The 19,786-nt window shown below is 46.2% G+C and overlaps 1 protein-coding gene across 5 annotated transcripts in view; it reads right to left on the reverse strand.

Annotated features, from left to right (window-relative positions):
* VGLL4 (vestigial like family member 4) overlaps positions 1 to 15,166 on the reverse strand; it is a 166,085-nt gene extending 150,919 nt beyond the window's left edge. For 2 of the 5 annotated variants that reach the window (XM_032262236.1, XM_032262231.1), the window contains exon 1: positions 13,701 to 14,060. The gene's annotated coding sequence lies outside the window, so the exon portion shown is untranslated. Of the gene's footprint in view, positions 1 to 12,712; positions 12,885 to 13,700; positions 14,061 to 15,146 lie in introns of those variants that run through there. The other 3 variants (XM_032262232.1, XM_032262235.1, XM_032262230.1) reach the window with 3 other exon arrangements.
* Between the last annotated feature and the right edge of the window lie 4,620 nt (positions 15,167 to 19,786).

A 19,786-nucleotide genomic window follows, 5' to 3' on the forward strand; every position in this document is an offset into this window, starting at 1 on the left:
GTCTCATCCCCAGTGCAGTCATCCTGAGTCAACAGTCTGAGGAAAGGCAGCACAGGGGCAGGAATGAGCACCTGGGGCAGGTGGCTAGACCTGCCTGGCTGGAACTGAAAATCCACATTAGGAAGCAGAAGCTAAAATTCAGGTGAGCCTGATGCGGGCAGCCTTAGGAAAGAGCTGACAGCTGGCCTTCAGGTTTATACTTAATGTCATAGGCAATAGGCAGTTGTCATCATTTGTCCCTGAGCTGGCCAGTGATATGATGTTAACACTATTTTAGTTAAGAAGTTCCATGTATCTAGGCACATGGTTCACGACTACAGTACCAGCACTTTAGGAGGCTGAAGCAGGACCACTTGAGCTCAGCAGTTGCAGAATGAGCAGGGCAACACAGTAAAGACCCCATTTCTACAAAAAATTTAAAAAATAAAAAATGAGCTGGAAGCAGTGGAATGGGCCTATGGTCCCAGCTACTCAGGGAGCTGAGGTGGGAGGATCACTTGAGCTCTGGGTTGAGGCTCCAGTGAGCTGTGATTGCACCACTGCAATCCAGCCTGGGCAACAGAGCAAGACCCTGCCTAAAAAAAAAAAAAAATAGTTCTGTGTAGGATGGTTTGACTGGAGAGGGTGACTCCTCCAGAAGTTACTGGAGGTGGATCAGTTTTGTTAAGAGCCTTCTGTAGGAAGAAGGTGCAATACAGGACAATACAGCTGGGAGATGAGGGTTGGGAACCAAGTGTTATCTTCTTTTATTCTTTTTTTTCCCCTTTTACCTGGCAACTTAAGTGTTATCTAGCCACAGAAGAACAAAGCAAAGGTGGAAGATAATAGTTACAAAAAAAAAAAAGTCTTACAGGCGGGTGAGTGGCTCAGCCCTGTAATCCCAGTGCTTTGAGAGGCCAAGGCAGGAGGATTGCTTGAGCCCAGGAGTTCCAAACCACCCTAAGCAACACAGAAGTTTAGAAATTTAATCATTTCTACAAAAGATTTAGAAATTAGCCAGTCATGGGGATGCACACCTCCCAGCTACTTGGGAGGCTGAGGAGGGAGGCTCCCTTGAAGCCCCTGAAGCCAGGAGTTCAATGCTCCAGTCAGCTATGATCATATCACCGCACTCCAGCCTGAGTGACAGAGTGAGAACCCATCTCTAAAAAACAAACAAAAAGTCTTCTGAATTTTACATCTTATGTACATCCTATCCACAGCACTAAATAAACCCAATAAAACATATTGATAATGTGAAGGGAAAAACCATGGCTACAGTAGTCGATGGAGGATCACACCACATTGAAAGGCAAATCAGCATCATGATTATTTCAGCATCAAATTAGCATCCTGATTAATTTGAACCCAGGTAAACCACTTCCAATCTCTGTGACCCTGGGAAATGACTACTTCTGTGTGTCTATTTCCTCATCTGGAAAATGAGGATACTAATATTACCTCCCTCATATGGTGTCCTGAGAAGTGAATGGGCATTATAAGTACTAAAATAACTATTTGCCAAAACATATGCAAATATATTAAATAAATCACAAATGACAGTAAATTTTCTGAAAATGACAGGGCACTGTCCACCTTTAGCTAGCATGGTCTGGGAAAATTTCTCTGAAAAAAAGAATGGAAGCTGAGGCCTAAAAATGAAAGGAGTTAGTGCCAGAAAGAGCAGGGAGGGTGGGGGAAGGTGAGAGACAGCAGCATATGCTGAGACCAAGACACAAAAGCTAGGGAGGCCAGGGTGGCTGCCCTAAAGTCAGTAACCAGGAGGACTGAGGTGGGCAGCACAGGGCCAGGTCGCATGTGCCTGGAGGGCCCGCAACGCTGAGATTTTAAGTCCGTGAAAAGTCCTGGAATGGATCGAGAGGCTTTAAGCAGGGAAATGACATGTTTATTTCCTTTATGAGCCACAAGTTATCCTCTACCTTGCACAAAAAATTATGCAGTACCTGAAAACGAATCTAGGTGTATCCCAGTAATATCTTCTTATTTCGGTGGTAGTTTTTGCACTAGGATATAGTGATAACCAAAAATAATATGAGGAGGACCAGGCATGGCGGCTCATGCCTGTAATCCCAGCGCTTTGAGAGGCCAAGGCAGACATATCACTTGAGGTTAGGAGTTCGAGTCCAGCCTGGACAACACGGTGAAATCCAGTCTCTACTAAAAATATAAAAATTAGCGGGGGGTGGTGGTGATGGTGCCTGTAATCTCAACTACTCAGGAGGCTGAGGCAAGATAATTGCTTTGAACCCAGGAGGCAGAGGTTGTGGTGAGCCGAGATGGGGCCAGTGCACTCCAGCGTGGGCAACAGAGAAAGATTCCATCTCAAACATCATCATCATCATCATAACCCATCGAAACGCTGATACCTGGAGCATAACACCACTTAAGTGAGAGGAGTGTGGCTCTAGAAAAAAATACAGAGGGCCGGGTGCAGTGGCTCACGCTTGTAATCCCAGCATTTTGGGAGGCCAAGGCAGGCTGATCACGAGGTCAGGAGTTCAAGACCAGCCTGGCCAACATAGTGAAACCCTGACTCTACTAAAAATATAAAAAATTAGCCAGGCATGGTGGCAGGCGCTTGTAATCCCAGCTTCTCAGGAGGCTGATTCAGGAGAATTGCTTGAACTCAGGAGGCGGAGGTTGCAGTGAGCCGAGATCGCACCATTGCACTCCAGCCTGGGCAAGTATGAGAGAGACTCCACCTCAAAAACAAAAAAAAAGACACAGAGTACATTGTGTGCTCCATTGCACTGCAAACCCATTTCTGGTCTATCCATTCACCTTTTTCGTGGTTGTCAAATGTGAACATAATTCTTCATGAATAGATATATATTTTGTTGTGGATTTTTTTTTCCAGGTAATGATCATATATTTTCTCTGCCAGTCGACATGCCTTTCCTCCCACTCCCTTAGCATCAAATAATATGTTCTTCCAAACAGCTGAAAGTTGAGAATTAAGGAAGAAAAGGTATCAATTTTAAAGCTACAAAAACAGGGACATTCAGTGCTAATGGCAAGCTCAGCTATAAATCTGAGAGCCATTTTTTGGCCTTCCACAAAACTGTCCCTTTTTGGTCAACAAGGGGACACAATCACCTAATTTGGTGTGTTAGTCTATTTTGTGTCACTATAAAGAAATACCTGAGGGTGGGTAATTTAAAGAAAAGGGGTTTAACTGGCTCACAGTAGGCTGTATAAGCATGGCACCAGTATCTGCTCAGCTTCTGGTGAGACCCCAGGAAACTTCCAATCATAATAAAGGCAGAGCAGAAACCAGCGCATTACATGGCAAGGGCAGGAGCAAGAGAGGAGAGGAGGTACCACGTTCTTACGTTCTTTTTTTTTTTTTTTTTTTTTTTTTTTTTTTTTATTCTTTTGCCCAGGCTGGAGTGCAATGGTGCACAATCTTGGCTCACTGGGTTTAAGTGATTCTCCTGCCTCAGCCTCCCAAGTAGCTAGGATTACAGGCATGCGTCACCAAGCCTGGCTAATTTTTGTATTTTTAGTACAGACAGGATTTCTCTATGTTGGTCAGGCTGGTCTCAAACTCCTGACCTCAGGTGATCCACCTGCCTCGGCCTCCCAAAGTGCTGGGATTACAGGCATGAGCCACCGCACCTGGCCGATGCCACATTCTTTTAAACGCCCGGGTCTTGCATGAACTACAAGAGAACTCATCCATCACCAAGGGGATAGTGCTAAACCATTCATGAGGCATCACTCCCATGATCCAACCTCTCCCACCAGGACCCACCTCCAACACTGAGGATCACATTTCCACATAACATTTGAAGGGGACAAACATCCAAACTAAATTACTTGGCAAGAGCACTGTGGGGTGTATTAGATTATGTATTTTTTTCAAGCAAGGGAACACAACTCCAAGATATGTTATGGAAGTTTTCTAAGAAGATCTACACAATAAAAGCTACAGCAGCAGGCATGCTCACTCCATGTCTGTCACATGACAGCTACAATATACTTTAGGTAAGAGTACGAGAACATGGAGCAACTACCTTGTCTAGATGTGGAGACCAGGAGGGTGGGCATGGGAGGAATCACATTCAAACTGCCCAGTGTTCCTGGCAGACACAATAAATTGTCCAAAAGTCAGAAACAGACAGACATCACTATCCTGAAACACCTGATGGCCTCAGTAACTTCCAAATGCAAATAATAAAATACCCTAATTCCTGTTGGCCCTATTTTATCATGAGTCCAAACTCTGTCCACCCCAGGACCACTCCCTGAGCTAAAACCAACTTTGCCTCAGCTAATAATATACAATGGTAGGACAAACCTAAAAGTATGAACTATCACACCACGGCATGGGGTATACAGCCTTCTTGGCCATCAAGAATTTAGAGGTGTGGCTGGCCGCCGTGCCTCACGCCTGTAATCTCAGCACTTTGGGAAGCCGAGCCAGGCTGATCACTTGAGGTCAGGAGTTCAAAACCAGCCTGGCCAACATGGTGAAACCCCATCTCTACTAAAAATACAAAAATTAGCTGGGTGTGGTGGTGGGCACATGTAATCCCAGCTACTCGGAAGACTGAGGCAGTAGAATCACTTGAACCTGGGAGGTGGAGGTTGCACTAAGCTGAGCTTGCACCATGGCAGTCGGCCAGAGCAACAGAGTGAGAATCCATCTCAAAAAACGAAAAAATTTAGAGGTGGCTGGGCACAGTGGCTCAGGCCTGTAATCCCAGCACTTTGGGAGGCCGAGGTGGGCAGATCTCCTGTGCCCACGAGTCTGAGACCAGCCTGGGCAACATGGCAAAACCTTGTCTCAATAAAAAAATAAATACAAAAATCAACCGGGTATGATGCTGTATGCCTGTAATCCCAGCAACTTGGGAGACTGAGGCAGAAGGGTGGCTTGAGGCCAGGAAGTTGAGGCTGCAGTGAGCCATGATCACGCCACTGTACTCCAGCCCTGTCTCAAAAAATAAAAATAAAAAAGATTTCAGAGGTATTTACTGGGTATCTCCTCTTTCTAAACACTGTGTTTACACTCTATAGAAAAGAAAAAGTAAAATCCCTGCCCTTGAGCACCGTATACCAAATATGGATGACACTGGGTGATGTGGCTGGCTGTCAGGCTCTGTGAGAAAGAAAACTGAAATGAGAATCAGAGCAAATCACCAGATTCTGGTAGTGGCACGGAAGCACAGTTTCAGAGTTTTAAATCGTTCAGCTCTTTCTCCTCCACAGAGTGTCTGGTGATGCCCACCAACTTGGTGCAGCACATATTCTTCCTGTTAACATCCCATTCTCAGACCACCCCTCTCTGCTCTTCTTGCTAAAAATATCTCTATTTGAGTAATCCTTCTTTCTTCTCGCAACTTTACCATCTATTAACTCAACAGGGCCAGGACTTTAGCATCAGAAACCCCAAGTTTGAGCCCTCCTTTAAATCTTTCACTCATTCAGTCAACAATTCCTAAAAGCCTATCTTGCTCTAGGCTTTGTCCTGGATGCCCAACACTAGCTGTATGGGCTAGTCATTTACCCTCTCCAGGCCCTAGTTTCCTCCTTAAAGCAAATGGTAAAAAACAATTCTTAACTAACTTCATATGATCACAAGTTTATCGCATAGATTAAACGATAGTAACTGAAAATGCCTTATAAACTAAAGAGAGAAACGAATTTAATTAGTCTACTACCATCATCTTCCAGGTATAAAGGATATATGTTTTCAAAATACATTCACATAAATGACCTCATTGGATTCTCACAATCAAATTATTATTTAAGCCAAATGGCCATGTACGATTATTATTTTTCTTCTACATATTAAAAAAAAAGAAAAACTGAGGCATCAAGAATGTTAAGTGACTTCCTGAAGCAGCTAAGACTAGAATACAAGTCTCTCCATTCCCACTCCGATGCTATTTTTACTATTCTTAAGGTGATCAGGCTAAAGAGGTTTTAGTGACAAGCACAATTATTTAATCTAGGTCAAAGCAAACCTTCCATTAGCAACCACGACTTCTAGCCCTGTGCCCTTTCCCCTGCACCCTGAGAAACCTATCAAGCAATAACGTGACCGTTTCAACAGTGAGCAAGGGGAAGCAAGCCATCTCCTCTGGGGAACACGCAAACCATGCCATATTTCACATTCTTCTAACAGAGGCAGGCCTGGAGTCACATTAATAGTAACCAAGGCAGGTAAACAAAAAAGACTCTCACATCAGGTCAATTGGTGCTGAGACTGAGAGCAATAATGACACCCGCAACAAACTACCAAGACACAATGGTGCCCGGGGCCATACCTACAGAGGAGTCAAGCAAAAGTCCTGAGATCTTTGAGATTCAAGAACAGGTTCGGTAGCAGGAAGGATGAGGTCGACTTCGCCAGGCTCAGGAAGACCTGCGATCAAGCGCCAATGGCTAAATGTTAAGGTTCACTGAGAACATTTTTAAAATTTCACCTTGGTGCTTGAACTGCTCACAACCTTAAATTTTATGTTACTTTTCTAAACAGAAGCCAGCCCTTATTCAAAATATTTTCTCAACAGTCATATTATCAAAGAAAGAACATGAACAGATGGATCCTTTGCTATTCTAGCTTTCCTCATTGAGACATGTCCCAAGCAGGTATAACTGACTCACTGTGCCGTAATTTGAAGCATCAATGCCTGAAGGACTCGGCCACTTCTGCTTGCATCTAATTCCTTACTTCTATACTTTGCCACTCCTGAAAGTTCATTAGAAGGCCAACCGTTCTAATATTTGAACAATATATAAACATGTTCTATGTCTGTTTCCTGAGAACTGTGTGTGTACATATTTTATATATATATATACACACACACACACACACACACATATATATATGCATAAAATACCTAATTAGAATTTTTTCAGTTGCCTGCCAATCTCAAGTGTGAGTCCCAGATCAAGAGCCCGCTCTATTGGCAGTCCTCTCATTGTACTACAAGATGGAAGGAGCAAGCGGGCATGGTGGCTCACGCCTGTAATCCCAGCATTTTGGGAGGCCAAGACAAGTGGATCACAAGGTCAGGAGTTCAAGACCAGCCTGGCCAAGATGGTAAACCCCTGTCTCTACTAAAAATACAAAAATTAGCCGGGTGCAGTGGCACACACCTGTAATACCAGCTACTCGGGAGGCTGAGGCAGGAGAACCACTTGAACCCAGGAGGTGGAGGTTGCAGTGAGCCGAGATCACCACTGCACTCCAGCCTGGGCAACAGAGTGAGACTCCACTTCAAAAAAAAAAAAAAGAAAGAAAGAAAGAAAGAAAGAGACGGACGGACGGACGGAAGGAAGGAAGGAAGGAAGGAAGGAAGGGAGGGAGAGAGGGAGGGAGGGAGGGAGGGAGGGAGGGAGGAAGAGAGGAAGAAAATGAAGGGGCTGGTAAGCTGGTAGGCATACACACCCTTTCCATAGGGCTTAGCACCCCTCCTGTGAAACCTCTGCAGGAGGCAGGTCTACCAGCCATCAATCCCTTATCCTCCAGTGTAGGCTGGAAGCTGTATAGCAGGAACAGGTAACCTTAGGTGCCTCACCTCCCATGACCTCAACAGAAAATGAGACCCCCTTTAACTAAGACCAAATAAAGGGCTAACACTGCGGATGGAAACCCTGAATGCACGCTCTGCTCAACCATTCGAGGTTTCCTGATGCTAACATGGCTCAGGGCTTGAGTCTATGGGACTTCTCAGCCCTGCAGGAGGGCAGGGGTACGATATTTAGTCATCACAACTACTCTGGCAACAGGAGCTGGCAGACAGTGCCACCACACAGTGACAAAAATCCTCAGGTACTGCAATACAGCTTGGTATCAGTGTAAACTACGCAAATGCACAGACTGTATGAAAATTGATCATGTACCTGGTGAGGGACATCTATGCAGGCTCTGGGTTGCAAAAGCCAACTTACATTACAGCCATTTCATGACCCAAAGCAAGGCTGCCTGATGCTGGTGCAAAATTCTTACTGCTGGCTGAACTCCACCCATCTCCCTAAAGTGTCCCATGGAAAGTGACTCTATTGTGGGCCCACACTGAAACCACTATATCTAAGGGGGACAAACAAAATTCAAGTCTAAACTTTCTGAGCAGACTACCAATTCCCAACATTTTTCAACATTGTTGTTAGCCCAAATAAAAATGAGGCTAGGCATGGTGGCTCACACCTGTAATCCCAGCACTTTGGAAGGCCAAGATGGGTGGATCACTTGAGGCCAGAAGTTCAAGACCAGCCAGGCCTACATGGTGATACTCCATCTCTACTAAAAATACAAAACATAAAATACAAAATAAAAATACAAAAATATATACAAATACCATAAATAAAAATACAAAAAAAAAAGGAAAAAGATGAACTATGCTTTCCTTTCTCATTTTAGGATATTATGAATCTCTCTCTCTCTTCATTTTCAAGACCTCAGCCTTATACTGCAAGGCATATGAAATAACGGAAACTCTTTGGCATTTTAGTTTACTCTGGATATGCTTGCTCTTGCATTTATTTTATTTAAATACTTAAAATTTGAATACTTATTTGAATATTTAGTATTTCCTGTTCACAAGTACTAAACCACCTCATATTCTTAGGGACATATTACTACCAAGAATAAAAGATCAATTTGCACCACAGCTCGAGTTAGTAAGCTTCCCAAAATAGCTCAGATCTAACTCCCCATTGTTACAAAATCAAATCTCAGCTCTCAGCCTATTAAAGCCTAGATAAAGCCATCTAATTCATGACACAGTACAACATTAGGTAGCCCTGTAGTTATCACTATCAGTAAATATGATTGGTTCTTGGTTTGTTTCTTCGTTGAGACAGAGTCTCGCTCTTGTCGCCTAGGCTGGAGTGCAATGGCGTGCTGCAATCTCCGCCTCCCAGGTCCAAGAGATTCTCCTGACTCAGCCTCCCAAGTAGCTGGGATTACAGGTGCCCACCACCAAGCCTGGGCAATTTTTGTATTTTTAGCAGAGACAGGGTTTCACCATGTTGGCCAGGCTGGTCTCAAACTCCTGACCTCAGGTGATCTGCCTGCCTCAGCCTCCCAAAATGCTGGGATTATAGTTGTGAACCACCGTGGCCGGCTTAGTCCTTGTTATTCACAGTAGTTGTGTTCTATAAAATCTCTGTGAGCACTGAATTAGTGGATACTGAACCACTGTTCCGAGGGGAAATGAGGGTTAGGTTCCTTCTAGCCTCTGGTCACATTTTTGCAAACTGATCAATACACAACCTTGTTTCATGTATGGTTCTGTTTAAAGATACCTTATTTAATACCTATTGCTGATTCATTAATGTTGAACTCAAGGCCAACAGCACCCTAACTGAAAGGTGAACAAAGCTCATCAAACGTGTATTTTCTCCATGAGGTTCATCACAGCCTTTTTGGCTGAGGAACATTAGACAGCATTTTAGCACCATACTGGGGGCCATTGTAAATAGCAAAATCCCCCCAAAAAGGCACAAAAACGTATAAAAACATATTGCTAAACAGACTGCAAAAAGCACACTTGTTTATAGCATGAGAGATAAAACAAGAAGACAGAGTATTGCCTTGTCTGACCTCCGCTGGGAACATGCATGTTGGGAAGCTCAAATTTTTTCCCACCCTGCACATGTTCACAAATGTCAAAGAAAGTGTCAGAGGCACTGATTTGGGACTTACAAATAAATTTTAGTGAGTAGACAAATTCATAAATATGGAATCCACAAAAAATGAGGATCAACTATATCTGGTTATCAGACCTGAGGCATGAGACACAGAAAGTACATTCTACAAAGTTTTCCCCCTTTGCAAAAGTGTTATTATTCTGTATTTCAAGTAGGTATAATTTTTCTGGTTTTAGCACCTCCTGCACTCCTTTTCATACCTTGGCAGAGTGTATCCGCCAAATCTTGCATTAAGATTTCGCAATCTAGTTCTTATGGTGTTGGGTTTTGATTTTTGTTTTAATATGGACAGATCCTAAATGCTACAGTTTAGCAGCATTCACTTAACTCTTCTATTGAACACCCGCCTATAGCTTCACTAACTTTAGATGCGCTCCCTGAAACACAAATGAGCCTCAGTTAACATACCTCGAAGAAATTTCTTAACACACACACACACACAAACTTTCTCTTTCACCAGGTTCTCATAGCTACAACAGCTCATCTCACACAGGCAATAAACAGAAACATTGGTATGATATCACCACACTGTCGTAATTTCAGTGATATTAAAAATTTCCCATGTATTTGATTTTTCCCTCCTGAACTTCCAACTTTTAGTACTTTTATTAAGTCATGTTCAAAGTTACAAAACAACTTTTATTGTTAACCTACTTATTATTTTACTAAGGCAAATTAAAAGCTGCACAGCAGCTTCTATCTTTGTAGAACAGGTACAGAATAAAATCTCCCTTTGGATGTGTTTTGGCAACCACCAGAGACTGCTAACAGGGCTGCCTCCATAAAAGGTTAAAAGAAATTACCCAGCCAGGGCGAGGTGGCTCACGCCTGTAATCCCAACACTTTGGGAGGCAGAGGCAGGGTGGATCATGATGTCAGAAGTTCAATACCAGTCTGGCCCATATGGTGAAACCCCATCTCTACTAAAAATACAAAAATTAGCTGGGCATGGTGGCATGCACCTGTAGTCCCAGCTATTCAGGAGGCTGAGGCACAGAATCACTTGAATCCGAGACAGAAGTTGCAGTGAGCTGAGATCACACCACTGCACTCCAGCCTGGGTAACACAGTGAGACTCCGTCTCAAAAAATATATATATAATAAAATAAATTTATCACTACAGAATTTTATTTTTATTTTTTTTTTTGGTACACTTAGAAGCCGAGAGTCTCTGTTTGCCCAGGCTGGTCTGAAAGTCCTGGCCTCAAGCAATCCTCTTCAGTCTCCCAAAGTGCTGGGATTATAAAACATGAGACACTGCCCCCAACCCAGAACATTTAAAGTTTTTACATAATTACTATGTGTGTAAGAAGTGTTAAATCTTCAGATAAAGTCATAATTTTAAATCAGTTGGGGGACAGCAGTAACCACTGTTGATGCAGCTCTTTCAGTGCTTCAAAGTTAAATAACACAAAATGCTTTCAAAGCACATTATTCTCTGTAATTCCTGAAACTCTGTGATGTATTGGAACTGATATTATCACCCTTTTACAAAGAAAAATAAAACACAAAGGATGAGTACTAATAACTTATTTCTGGTCATAAAGCTAGTAGATGACATTGGTAGGACTAGAACTCAAGTCTCCAGCAATAATAAGCCAGAATTGTTTTTACTACAGCATTCAGTATTGGAATGCAGTCCACAGTTATTTATAGCTCTGACAGCCCATCCCAAGGACCCCTCCGAATTATCTTCTTAATTGTATTGTGTTTTGGTCAACATAAAAACTAGTTTGCATTCCCTTCCAACTGGAAAGCAAAGACAGGCTGCCCAGGAGTGTGAAAAAAAGGTGACAGGGAAAATTAGCCTGGGATTAAAATTTTGCCCAAGTTAAACAACGGGTTTACATCATTTCCACCGTGAGGGAGATGACTTTTCAGTCCAGATGTAACAGGAAATACAAGAAAAAGAAAAAACTCAAAACCGTCTTGAGTGTAAGACAAGAAACTTTTGATGCAATTATTTCTAAACCCTTTATTTGAGACCACTGGGACTTAGAGATAATAAATGACTTGTCCCAAGATCACACCACCAGGACAGCCTTACTGCTCCGACCCCAAAGGTCTTAAACTGCCCACTCTACTCCCCTCCCAGTCATGCGCAGACTCTTCATTAGAGGCAAGCAGGAAACAATGAACATTACAAGTCCGTGGGCTCAGCGAGTAAAGAGTTAAAATTTGATATACTAACAGGGTATGCAAAACTGACCTTCAAATCCTAACAGACAAATTAACATTTTTTTTCTTCTTGAATATTCAGAGGAAACAAACAACTGAAAGCCGCCTTCTGAGTCCAGGTAAGCTTGAGTTTAGAACAAGATATTAAAACTCCACTAACTCGGAGTCAGTGCCGTTTAAACAGAGGGGCAACCAGCTGCCGATAAAACCCAGCACAGCCGCCTCCACTTCCCCCACACCCCTACCCTCCCGCGCCAGGCTGCTGGTTCTTATTAGTCACAGAGAAGGGATTACAACTAGCAAACATACAGCACCGACAATCAAAGTGAAGCCGATTTTTTAATCATCTAATTTAAGCAGATGAACACAGGAGAGCAACGCACATAAACACCCATAGCCCCAGCAAGCACTGTCATCATAACCTAAGACAGTTAAATGTCTCAGTGTGAAAAATCAAAGACTTTAAGCAAAACAAAAAGCAAAAAGCCCGCTGCTCTTCGGCGAGGCCTGCACTGGGTGCAGGGAGAGTGTGCATTCCCGTTTTGGGGAGGAGGCAGGAAGCACACGAAGAGGACGGTGTCCCTTCCCGCAGTTCGCACCACAGCCCTCCCTGAGCCGGCGGGAACCGAGAGGACGCCAGGCGCGGGCCTCCTCGCCCGCCCCGCGCCTTCGACTCCCAGGACGCCCTCCGGGAGCTCAGGCGCTTCCGCTCCCACCAGCGCCTCCAGAACGGCCGGGCAAGAACCCGCCACCTCCTCCCTCCCGCAGGGCGTCCCGGTTCCGCTCCTACGGCCCACCCCAAGACACCCTCAGGCCGGCCCTCTTCCAGCCCGGGTCCCGCCCCGCCGACCGGGTCAACCGCACTCACCGCCCGGCGGCTCTGGGCGCGCCCGCCTCGGGCCGCCCGGGCCCTGCGGGGAACCCAGAGGCGGGGGCGGGACCCGGGCACGCGGGGCGCACTCCGAGCGCGCGCAGACGCACAGGCGCGCTCGCGCCCGAGCCCCGCACGGGCCCCAGTCAAACACGCACACGCACACGCACGCGCGGGACAGGCCGGCGGACGCGAGCGCGAGAGCGCGAGGAATCCCTGGAATGAGGCGCCGCCCACCCTGAGCCGGGCTCCGCCAGGACGGCTAGGCTACGCCCCCTGCCACGCCCCTCAAGGAGCAGGTGGGAGCTGAGCCCAGGTGAGCCGGGTAGGAGGCAGAGGCGGGGCCGCCCGCGTTCGGGAGCGGCAGCTTTCCCTTCCCCGCCCGCCTCGCTCCGGGCGCCAGCTCGCACCTCCCGGGCCGGTGCCGGCGCGCTGGGGCAGTGAGGTTTGTTGGGGCGGGCCCTCCCGAGAGGCGCCAGCAGGCAGGGCGCGTGGACATGGCGCACACTGCTGTGGACACGGCATCTCACACGCCCCAGGCCCCCGAGGCCCGGCCGGGGGACACAGTTCGGTGCAAACGCACAAACACAAACGCACGTTTTGTGCTCGCCCAGGTGCCCGCTGCGCTCCCCACGCGCGCACAGTAGGTCCCCGCTCCCGGGGGACAGCGCACGGGACGCCGACGTCCACGGTCCAACAAGACCGGTCCCGCGGACCTGCTGCCCTTCCCGCCAGACACAGCCCGCCAACTGCCCGGAGTTCAGCCAGACCTGCGGCACCCACGCCGCCCTCCGCTTCCCCCGGTTCGCCGAGCAGCCGGGAAAGGGCGCACCACCGGCCCGCGCCGGGTCGCCGTCCACACCCGCGCACCCCCGGAACGCGGTGCACCCGCCGTCCCCAGTCCCCCGGGCCCCGCCGCCCTCTCTCTGCATCCGCACGCCCGAGCCGCGGTCCCCGACGGCCCGACGGCCAGGCGGCCACGCACCTGAAGGGACAGGTCACACCGGCTCCGGGAGGGGCTGCTCGGCGCCACTGCGCTCAGAACGGCCGCAGCGGTCCAGGGCGCTCCGACGCCGCTCTGTTTCCTCCCATTACAGCATGTTGCACTCCAGCGCTGCACTTCACACTCGCACACGCACACGCGCACAACTCCAGGCTCTCGGCGGCGTCCTTCCCCCGCCTCGCCCGGAGGAGGAAGTCCTAGTAAATCAAAACAGGCTGGGAGGGAGGGAGATTGGAGTGGAAAGAGTCCCCTTCAGCCGCTCACACACCAGTGTTTGCTGTTTGGCAAACTCTTGGCGTCCACAACCCGGCCTGCTCTGAAATGTGCCCGGGGAGGGGCAGGGAGGAGGAGGTGAAACGTTTCTAATTGGCGCAGGTTCTTATTACAGCAGCAGGGCAGACATGTGACCACGAAAGAAAAGGCCTGTCTTTAATTTTTTCCTGTCTTTCTCTGGGAATTTGGTGGTGGAGTTTGCGGTGGGGGTAGAGGCCTGATGCCCGCCCCCCCTCCACCATCCCCAGCAACCCTTGCCCTATTGTTTTCTCGTACTGCCACAATTAAGAAAACATTTGCTTAACATATCCAGCAGCTAACTTCATAAAATAAATAGTCAGAGACTGGACTTCCTCTGGTTTGCTTTAAAAGGCTTCATGTTGTTTGCCTTCTGGCAGTTCTCAAACCTCAGTCATTATTAGGAGCCCCTACTGTAAGGGCTTTCCCTAGGAGAGGGCTCTGCTGAAAGGGAATGATAACAATGAAAACAAATACCAGCTTACATTCGTGCTGGAAAAAAAAAATGCTTTGCAGTTTTCAAACCGTTTTCCCATCTGTTGCCTCATATGATCATACCAAGTATCTGCACCGTGTCTCACTGGATCTTAGCCCCTGTTGCATATGAAAAGACAGGTATGCGTAGTTCCACGTTTCAGCGAGATTAAATGGTTTACCTAAAGCAGGTGGAAGTATTACCCGCATCTTGGGGCCTTTTGTGAAATGTACCCTCCTCCAGCCCACACAGGGCCCCTGCAGATGGGACAACCCAACTGACAAGTCAACCCAAGCATAGATGCCCTCTGGTTTTCCTGATTCCTGGATTAAAATTCACAGATTAGAGCTCAGAAAGTTCCCGGTCTTTCCAAAGGTATTCTTACATAGACTCTGTTTTAGTCCATCAGTAGTCTCAGAGTAGGAAAAGAAATCCTGAGAAAGATTGTAAATAGAAGATTCATCCTGCCAAATTCAGACAGGGAATGAGGAAGGAATGAGGAATGCCTGGGCAGATTCCAGGAAATATGTAAAACAGAAAAAGGGTTTTAGATTCAGACAGACCTGAATTTGAATCCAAACTCCACCTCTGTTTGTTATAGGATTTGGGACGTTATCAAACCTCAGTTTTCTCATCTGTAAAACAGAGATAATGCTTCTTACTTCGAAGAGCTGGTTCAGGGTTAAAGGCTTCGCAGAGATGTTTAATGAATATTCACATCTTCCTTCTTTTTTGATTTAAATCCAACCCAGCTGGGCACCTTATAAACAGAGGAAAATGAAATGCCCAGATAATGCAAATGAATAATGATAACAATAATAGTTCAACTGCACATTTATAAAAATGGCCCAAGGTTTACAAAGTGTTCCCACATATTATTATCTCATTTGATCTTTAGGACAACATTTCCATTTGTTTGCTGCCAAATGATTTCCATTTTGGGTCAGCGTGGAGGTCCTAAAGCTGCCTCTTTAATTTCCATCACTGCTTGGAGTGAACCTTACTCTGCAGATAAATCATGGGGACAGAGGACCTTTTCTCATGGATGTGACCAGTCTTCGACCTTTGCAAGGATTAATCTCACTCTTTGCCTTACATCAGCATTAGCATGACTTAGCTCTGGCAACATCTAAGCCTGGTCGTTTTAGTCTAGCTCTTTTAGTTGTGCAAAGGAGAGACACACTGAAGTTACCACTGTAAGAAAAAGGTGGGTTGCTGTAAAGGTCTAAGGGGACTAGAAGTGGAACATGGCAGACACATAGAATATTATACAGCATCCTGGATTAAAATGACTTACAGTGACCTGCAACAATACAGATGCATCTTGACAGTATTAACTGAAAAAAGTAAGTTCCCAAAGATTACATACAGCATAATACCCTATTTGTAATGTTAAAAATACAATGAAAAATAATTTTAGTGGCACATATATCTGCAATAAAATGATATAAAAAAATAAGTCAGGGCCAGCCTAGTCATTATGGCGAAACCCGTCTCTACTAAAAATACAAAAAATTGTCCAGGCGTGGTGGCTCATGCCTGTAATCCTAGCACTTTGGGAGGCCGAGGTGGTCAAATCATGAGGTTAGGAGTTCAAGACCAGCCTGGCCAACATAGTGAAACCCCATCTCTACTAAAAATATAAAAATTATCCAGGTGTGGTGGTTCCCTCCTGTAATCCCAGCTACTCAGGAGGCTGGGACAGGAGAATCGCTTGAACCTGGGAGGTGGAGGTTGCAGTGAGCCAAGATCATACCATTGCACTCCAACCTGGAGTGAGACTGTCTCAAAAAAACAAAAAAAAAAATTAGCCCAACGTGGTGGCATGTACCTGTAGTCCCAGCTACTCAGGAGGCTGAGGCAGGAGAATCTCTTAAAACCGGGAGGCAGAGGTTATAGTGAGTCGAGATCACGCCACTGCACCCCAGCCTGGCTGACAGAGCAAGGCTCAGTCTCAAAAAAAAAAAAAAAAAAAAAAAGTGAGGGAATGATAATGCCAGGATTCCTGGGTAGGGGTGGGGGCAGGCATGGGATCAGAAGGGAGAAAACCATTTGGTTAAACGTTGTCTAGGTAGTAACTTAGTAGGTTCACAGGTTCTCTATTAAAAATAACTACTTAGGCTGGTTGCAGTGGCTCATGCCTGTAGTCCCAGCACTTTGGGAGGCCAAGGAGGGTGCACTGCTTGAGCTCAGAAGTTTGGGACCAGCCTGGGCAATAAGGCAAAACCCTGTCCCTACAAAAAATAAAAAAATTAGCTGGGCATGGTGACGCATACCTGTAGTCCCAGCTACTTGGGAGACCGAGATGAGAAGATCACCTGAGCCCAGGAAATTGAGGCTGCAGTGAGCTGTGTTTATACTACTGTATTCCAGCCCAGGTGACAGAGTGAGACCCTGTCTCAAAAGAAAAAAAAACTACTTAACTGATGTTTGTACAGTAGTGCGAATGTACTTAATGCTGTACTGAACTGAACACTTAAAATGGTTGAAGAGGTACATTTTATGTTATGTATTATTTACCACAAGTTCAAAAAATGTATAAGAAACATAACTGTAGGCCGGGCGCGGTGGCTCAAGCCTGTAATCCCAGCACTTTGGGAGGCCGAGGCGGGTGGATCACGAGGTCAAGAGATCGAGACCATCCTGGTCAACATGGTGAAACCCCGTCTCTACTAAAAACACAAAACATTAGCCGGGCATGGTGGTGCGTGCCTGTAATCTCAGCTACGTGGAAGGCTGAGGCAGGAGAATTGCCTGAACCCAGGAGGCGGAGGTTGCAGTGAGCCGAGATCACGCCATTGCACTCCAGCCTGGGTAACGAGCGAAACTCCGTCTCAAAAAAAAAAAAAAGAAACATAACTGGACAAATCAAAAAGAAAACAATACTTCTTAAGTAGCTAAGTAAATAAATAAAGCTAGGCTGTACATAGACTACTGATGAGAATATATTTCAACCCAAGGATTTTATAAATGCACCAGAAGGGCCAGGTGCAGTAGCTCATGCCTGTAATCCCAGCACTTTAGGAGGCAGAGGTGGGCAGATCACCTGAGGTCGGGAGTTCCAGACCAGCCTGACCAACACGAAGAAACCCTGTCTCTACTGAAAATACAAAATTAGCTGGGCGTGGTGGTGCACGCCTGTAACCCCAGCTACTTGGAAGGCTGAGGCAGGAGAATCGCTTGAACCTGGGAGGCAGAGGTTGCAGTGAGCCAAGATCATGCCACTGCACTCCAGCCTGGGCGCTCCATCTCATTAATAAATAAATAAATGCACCAGAAGCGTATTTTAAAAACAAAATAATCAAGGGGGTAGATGAGTGGAGACAGAGAAGACACAAGATTGGCCCAGAGTTGATTGTTGTTGAAGCTAAGTGATGGGTGCAGAGGAGGGTGTTGAGATAGCCCCACAGTGGGGACTGGGGGTTATACTGCTCTTACATGTTTGGATTGTTTCATAGCAAAACATTCTTTTGTTTGTTTATATAGTTTTATTTATTTATTTTTGAGATGGAGTCTCACTCTCTCGCCAGGCTGGAATGCAGTGACACGATCTTGGCTCACTGTAACCTCTGCCTCCCCGGCTCAAGTGATCCTCCTGCCTCAGCCTCCCAAGTAGCTGGGACTACAGGCATGTGCCACCACGCCCAGCTAATTTTTTGTATTTTTAGTAGAGATGGGGTTTCACCATGTTGGCCAGAATGATCTCGATCTCTTGACATTGTGATCCACCTGCCTCAGCCTCCCAAAGTGCTGAGATTACAGTAGTGAGCCACCGCGCCCAGCCAATTTTGTATTTTTATTAGAGATGGGGTTTCACTATGTTGCCCAGGTTGGTCTTGAACTCCTGGACTCAAGCAGTCATTCCATCTCAGCCTCCCAAAGTGCTGGGACTACAGGCGTAAACTGCCACATCCAGCCTGACTCTTCCCTTTCCACTAATCCATAGAAATGATTGCAGGCTGATCTCCCTGGAAGCCACACGACCATGAGGGTCAGTGAAGTCAAGCACAGTCCAGTGATGAGAAGAAGCATGGGCCATTCGGGCATGGGGTGGAATGGCTCTAAGACAGCCACAACCAATGCCATGTGGGGAAGAGGCTAAGGAGTTTATTTTTATTTTATTTTATTTATTTATTTATTTATTTGTGACAGAGTCTTGCTCTGTTGCCAGGCGCCAGGCTGGAATGCAGTGGCGCGATCTTGGTTCACTGCAACCTCCATCTCCTGATTTCAAGCAATTCTCCTGCCTCAGCCTCCCAAGTAGCTGGGACTACAGGAGCGCACCAACATGCCCAGCTCATTTTTGTATTTTTTAGTAGAGATGGGGTTTCACCATGTTGGTCAGGATGGTCTCGATCTCTTGACCTCGTGATCCGCCCTCCTCAGCCTCCCAAAGTGCTGGGATTACAGGCGTGAGCCACCACGCCCAGCCGAGGCTAAGGAGTTTAAGCAAGAATAAAGTATTTGCCTTTCCATTTGCTTCTTATGATTTCTTAAGGCTCTTCAATGGGTGAGTATTATTAAAAAAAAGCTTTCCCTTACACACCAATTACCAATAAGTAGTTTATATTCCAATTTGTCCTCCCATGTCATACTTCTAAGGAGCAAATAAGAGGAACACCGACAGCTGCCAATCTAAACTGCTCACAGTACATATAGATTTCTACTGTTGCCCTCATTGCACTATCCTGGCTGTGGAAAATGTGTTTTTCTACTCCACGTCCCTTTGCTTATGATGTGCTTTCATCAGTCTCTCCTGTTTTCTTCTCTTCAACTTGTTCCACATGAACCACCAAGGAATCAGAAGATGTGGGTTCTAGTTCAGATTCCATTCTAGGTGGCAAACTTAGTCATTTATATCTCTGCATCTTCCAAGTCTTCCCCTCTGTGGGGAGCTGAGGCCAGATCAGGTTTGGCAAACAGGTTTCCTTTTGAGCACCTGCTCTGCCTGGAGCCTTCTCTTGAGAAGGGCTCTGGCAGAACAGTTGAGGCTTAATAACAAAGTGTCAAGACTGATTATTAATGTCTTCCATGGGCAGGGAATAAGAATGAGTGAACCTGGCGGGCTGCAGTGGCTCATGCCTGTAATCCCAGCACTTTTGGAGGCTGAGGCAGGTGGATCACTTGAGGTCAGGAGTTCAAGATCAGCCTGGCCAGGCAAAACCCCATCTCAACTAAAAATACACAGAAATTAGCCAGGCATGGTGAAGTGTGCCTGTAATCCCAGCTACTTGGGAAGCTGAGGCAGAAGAATCGCTTGAACCTGGCAGGCGGAGTTTGCAGTGAGCTGAGATCATGCCAC

The sequence above is a fragment of the Sapajus apella genome, unplaced genomic scaffold (genome assembly GCF_009761245.1).
Source record: "Sapajus apella isolate SASKATOON/1434 unplaced genomic scaffold, GSC_monkey_1.0 scaffold128, whole genome shotgun sequence".
NCBI lineage: Eukaryota > Metazoa > Chordata > Mammalia > Primates > Cebidae > Sapajus > Sapajus apella.